Consider the following 6,465-nt stretch of genomic DNA (forward strand, 5'->3'; position numbering starts at 1 on the left):
TCTTTCTTTCTTTCTTTCTTTCTTTCTTTCTTTCTTTCTTTCTTTCTTTCTTTTGCTTTTTGGAGGGCAGTTGGGGTTAAGTGGCTTGCCCAAGGTCACACAGCTAGTAAGTGTTAAGTGTCTGAGGCTGGATTTGAACTCAGGTCCTCCTGACTCCAGGGCCGGTGCTCTATTCACCGTGCCACCTAGCAACCCCTACCTCCCCTTATTTCTTACAGCACAATATTCCATTAAATTTATATACCAAAGTTTGTTTAGTCATTCCTTACTTGATGAGCATCTATTTTGTTTCTATTTCTTTCCTACCACTAAAGGGGTTGCTGTAAATATTTTTGTGTATATAGAGCCTTTCTTTTTTGTCAGTGACATGTTTGGGGTATATCCCTAGCAGTGGAATCTTTGGGGCAAAGCCCGGATATGGACATCTTACTTTATTCACATAATTCCAAACTGCTTTCCAGAATAGTTGGACCAATTAATATCTCTTGTCTATATTTCTACAACTCCTTCAACATTGACTATTCCCATCTTTTGTCATCTTTGTCAATTTGCTCACCTTAAAACTTCAGGGTTGTTTTGATGTTTATTTTTCTTGTTAATAGTGATTTGAGCAGTCTTTTATGTGGTTGCTTATAGTTTGCAATTCTTCTTTTGAGAAATGTTTGTTCATATCCTTTGACTTCATCCATTGAAGAATGGCTTTTGGTCTTCCATATTTCTATTAGTTCACTTCCCAATCCCTTTACAGATCTTGGGTATCAACTGCTAGTAGTCTTTTTATTTGTTCAGTTATTCCCAGTGCATTAGAAATGACTGAACAGGGGCGGCCAGGCAGCAAAGCGAGTAAGAGCACCGGCTCCAGTGTCAGGATGTCCTGGAGATCGAATCCCGGGCTCAGACACTTAGCACCCACCCAGAAACACCTGGTCCTGTAACCTTGAGCAAGTTACTTAACCCCAATTGCTTAGGGGCGGTCAGGTGGCTCAGTGAGTAAGATCACCGGCTCCACTGTCGGGATGACCTGGATCAAATCTGGGCTCAGATACTTAGCACCACACCCAGAAATAACTGGCCGTGTAACCTTGAACAAGTTACTTAACCCCAATTGCTTAGGGGCGGCCAGGTGACGCAGTGAGTAAGAGCACTTGCTCCAGTGTCGGGATGACCTCGATCAAATCCGGGCTCAGATACTCAGCACCACACCCAGAAATAACTGGCCATGTAACCTTGAGCAAGTTACTTAACCCCGATTGCTTTAAAAAAAGAGAGAGAGAGATGATTAGTGAATACCTGTAAAGAGAAGCAATTACAAAAAAAGCACCACAACCTCATTAGGAACAGTTCATGCTAGATTAGACAAGTTTATAACAAGGTCACTAAACTAGTAGATGAAGAGAAGCTACAGATGTACCTTAGCTATATCTTAGCAAAACATTTGATAAAGTATTTCATACTACTCCTAGAAAAGGTAGGGAAATGCAAAGTAGATGATGCCATTGGATGGAATAAGAACTGGTTGAATGGCCAAATGCAAGGAACGGTTTTAAAGGTTCAATGTCAACTTGACAGCGGAGTGACCCAGGGATCTGTGCCTGGCCCTAAGTTTCATCCTTTTTTCAATGACCTGAAAAAGGTATACATGGCATGCTCATCAGATTTACAGATGACACAATATCAGGGAGGTTAACACAGTAATACAATCTAATAAACATTTATTAAATGTCTACTATATGCTAGGTACTGTGTTAAGCACTGGAAATACAATTAATAAAGACAACCCCTACCTCAAGGAACTGATGATCTAATGGGAGGGAGACAATACACAAAAGGAGGCAGAAAAGTGGTTGGGGGGGTACATTTGACACCAGGAGTACCTGCTAAGGGCACATCTTGTTCTCTGGAGTTGAAACCAGACAGAGCAGCTAATGCCAAGTGTGGTGACTGCACATAAATACACTCATAAAGATAAATTTACATGCTCACTGAAATGGAGGGTATCTTGAACTCTAGATCATAATCCTCAACTCTAGGCAGAACTGGAATGAAAACATGCTGGATAAATTAATAATTCTCCAAATGTTCAATGTATCTAGAACTATTCTATCTTGTTCCATGGACATTGTTAGGTGATTCTTTTGGAGAGTAGACCCAAATTCCTCGTGCTTCAGTTGAATCTGTTCCTGGTTTCTTATTCAATTCTCTGTATCAGTAAAAACTGGTGGTTAGCTTTCTGTGTGATACTCCCTCCCACTACTATGAAGCGTTCTCCCATATTCACTCTAGGTATTGAAAAACAAAACCGAAGCATTCATTAAACATGATACATCAGAAAGACCAAATTGAACTCATGGTCCAGGGGAAAGTGTTCTGATGCTAAGGAGCTGTGTAACCTTGGGGCAATTACTTTATTTCTTTGGCTTTTAACTTCCTCACCTGCAAAATGCAGATTGGACGAGATGATTCCTTAGAGAGCTGCCAGCTTTGACATTTTACAAGTTGATGATCCTTATTTTTCTTCATAATTTCTAATTTTGAACTTCTGGTAGATGGAATTTTTCAGCAGCTTTTATATTTTTATTATCCCCAAGTGCATAGGATATGTCTTTGTATACAGTCACAATACATATTGCAATCTGTATCTTCTGCTTAGCCTAGAATCCCAAAATATCTCACAGAACTGACAAGATATCTCTTGTGAGTAGTCCTCTCATTTTTTAAGCCATTGGTGTTAAGTAACTTGCTCAAGGTTACACGGCCAGTTATTTTGTGTGGGTGCCAAGTATCTGAGGCCGGAACTGATCCCGGGTCTCCTGACACTGGGGCCGGTGCTCTTACTCACTGCGCCACCTGGCTGCCCCTAGTCCTCTCATTTTTGACCATTCCAGGTGTCAGTATTTTACTTTGCACCTTTAAAGAGGGAAATTATATATTGAACAGTTATGGAAGACTTGGGAAGAGCATTAGATAATTAAGAAAATCATGTGCCAAAGCACATGGAAGCTTCTTAGCAAGCAAAACTTTGGTGGTCATGACCTCTGCCAGAGGAGGAAGTTGATGATGTCACCTTTTCCCTAAGTCCCCACTTCACAAAGAGTATCTCTGAAAGGAATTGTCAGAAGGAGATTGTTCCTTGTGAAAAGTTCACATGATGGAGTTTGAAGGGCTTGTTTCACTTAGAGCTCAGAAGGACCAAGGAGTTTGGAATGTTCCATTCAGTGTGATCTCTTTGGCTGAAAGCTGTCACAAGGAACAAGTACTTAGCAAATGGCATGAATGAGGATTTAAACTAGACAGCTAGAAGGGCCATGACTACATTGCAATAAGGACCTGATAATGAAGAAAAGGAAAAGGCATGAAGTCCAGGCATGGGGAACCTGAGGCCTCAAGGCCACATGTGGTCCTCTAGATCCTCATGTGCAGCCCTTTTACTGAATCCAAACTTCACAGAACAATTCCCCTTCATAAAAGGATTTGTTCTGTAAAACTTGGACTCGGTCAAAAGGCCATACCCAAGGACCTAGAGGGCCACAAGTGGCCTAGAGGCCACAGGTTCCCTATCCCTGGCATAAACAAATCTGGATATAATTTTTAAAACTATTCAACAGTAGCTTAATACTATACAAACTTAATCAGAGGAGGATAAGTCAGGTTGACGGTCTCAAATTTTCTTTAATTTGAGATGATTTTTACCTTACTTAGGCGATAGAAGCAGGGGTAATTGTGTCAGTGTTTACTGTCATAATGCCAATCAGTTCATCTTGTTTTTGCTGTGCTAAATGCCCAAAGTGAATAATAAAAATAATATCTGCTACTCACTGGTGAATTAATTGAACTGGTCACTTGTTTTGATGCTGTGTGGCTTTTACCTTTATCTTTTCATTTTTGACGAAGAGTTGTGCAATTGAACGTTGTTTTCATTTCAGCATTTACATTTTCCATAGGATGAAATGAATTTTTATAATTTCTTGGACTTTTAAAAATCTTGACATTAATTGGCAGTTAGATTTTGCATAGAGAATTTCAAAGCTGAAAGATTGGAGTCTATCTAGTCCAAAGACTTTAATTTTTTTAGACTTTTTTTTCTTTTTGGAGGGTATACTTTCTTTTTTAATTTAAAGTATTTTATTTTTCCAATTATATGTAAAGACAAGTTTTAATATTCATTTTTTCAAAATTTTGAGTTCCAAATATTTTCCCTCCCTTCCCTCCCCTATTCCCAAAATGGTAGGCAACTTGATATAAGTTGTATATGTACAATCATGTAAAACATTTCCATTAGTTATAGTTATGAAAGAAGCAACAGACCAAAAGGAAAAAAATACATAAGAAAGTGAAAATAGTATGTTTGATTTACATTCAGAGTCCATTAGTACTTTCTCTGGATGTGGATAACATTTTCCATCATGAGTCCCTTGTAATCATTTTGGATCTTTGTACTGCTGGAAAGAGCTAACTCATTCATAGTTGATCATCAAACAATGTTGTTGTTACTGTGTACAATGTTCTCCTGGTTCTGCTCATTTCACTTTGCATCAGTTCAAATAAATCTTTCCAGGTTTTTCTGAATCCACCTGTTCATCCTTTCTTATTGCACAATAGTATTCCATTACATGTATATGCCACAGCTTATTCAACCATCCCCCAATTGATGGACATCTCAATTTCCAATTTTTGCCACCACAAAAAGCTGCTATAAATATTTTTGTGCATGTGTCCTTTTCCCTTTTTTATGGGGATACAGACCTAGTAGTTACATTGCTGTATTAAAGAGTAAGCACAGTTTGGCTGCCCTTTGGCCATAGTTCCAAATTGCTCTCCAGAATAGTTGGATCAGTTCACAACTCCACCAACAGTGTCAGAGTCAACACCCTCATTTTTTATGGATAAAGAAAATGAAGCCCACTCAAATAAGGAAATGGAAGGAAAAGTGAGTTAAACATGAAACTGTGAATCTCTATTATGCAAAGCTTACTTTTACTTTTAAGAATGTAACATATTGCAACATGTAACTTTTTAAGTTGTCTTACTTATCTGTGTTTTCTTCTGGCCTTCCTTCTTTTCTCTTTTTTAAAACTTAATTTTATTATTTTTTCCAATTATATTCATTTTCTCTCCTTCCAACTTCCTCCCTCATCCCCCAATGAACATGAAAAAAGAAAGCACATAACTCTCATAAGAAATACGCATAGTCTAGCAAAGCAAATTCCCTCACTGGCCAAGTCCAAAAAAAGTATGTACCATTCTTTCAACTCTGTTACATAGCATTCTTCATTTGTGGGCCTCTGGTATCAGGCAGTTAGGTGGTGCAGTAGATAGGGTGATGGGCCTGGAGTCAGGAAGACCTGAGTTCAAATGTGGCCTCAGACACTTACTAGCTTTTTTAACCTGGACAAGTCACTTGATCCTGTTTGCCTCAGTTTCCTCATCTGTAAAATGAGCTAGAAGGAAATGGTAAACCCACTCCAGTATCTCTGCCAAGAAAACTCCAAAAATGGGTCATGAAGAGTTGGACCTGACTATAACAACTGAACAAAAATGTACTCAAGTCTTTTAAAGTTGTTTTTCTTAATAATACTCTCATTGTATAAATATTTCTCCTGGTATGGTCCAACAATATTCCATTTCATTCATATAACATAATTTGCTTAGTTATTACTCAATAGGTGGGAAGCCCCTTATTTTACAGTTTTTTGCTACTATGGAAAGAGCTGCTATGAATATTTCTGTATACACATGGGTCTTTTCCTCTTTTTTTTTTTAATCTCTTTGGGATATATGTCTAGTAAGTAGTATTACTAGACCAAAGGGTGTGTATGTATGGCTTAATGACTTTGGGCACATAATTCCAAATTGTTTTCCAGAACAGCTGGACCAATTCACAGTCCCACAAACAGTGCGTTAGTGTGCCTCTTAAAAACCTTTCAATTAGTCATTGCATGCTGACCCCCTAAATATGGTAAATACTGGCTATTTACAATTTAGGTACTAAGTAGATCATTTCTCTTAAAGAAATACAAACCTTTTTATCTTAGAATTTTCTGAATCTTTCTTATGCTTTAGTATATTTTGTCCATTACTTATATTCCTGAGTTTTCTGAAGTGTTTTGGATATTAAGTTTTTTGCTCCATACTCATGCTTTGTGACAAGACTTTGTTGTCTTTCTACTTATTAGGAAATCAATACCTACCAAAGCCACCAAAGATGGGTGGCTTTATACCCCTCACCAGTTGTTTGGAGCATAGTATTTGGAATTTCCACTTTTACTTCTTTCAAAACCTAAATTCTATGCAGTGAGAAAAGGCAAGTGACTAGTAGCATGCTAAGGAGGAAGTGTCTGCAGTTTCTGATAGTTCTAGATTGCCCCCAACTGGGCTATCTACTTGTAATAGAGATCCTCATTGCTGACCTTTGTTGAAGGGCTGATTGGCATAGCTGTAACAGCTAAGTCTGGGCTAGCAGTTTCT

The sequence above is a fragment of the Petaurus breviceps genome, unplaced genomic scaffold, assembly GCF_028583685.1.
Source record: "Petaurus breviceps papuanus isolate PSGF00001 unplaced genomic scaffold, PetGlider_PUasm1.0 90881, whole genome shotgun sequence".
In the NCBI taxonomy this organism is placed as follows: domain Eukaryota; kingdom Metazoa; phylum Chordata; class Mammalia; order Diprotodontia; family Petauridae; genus Petaurus; species Petaurus breviceps.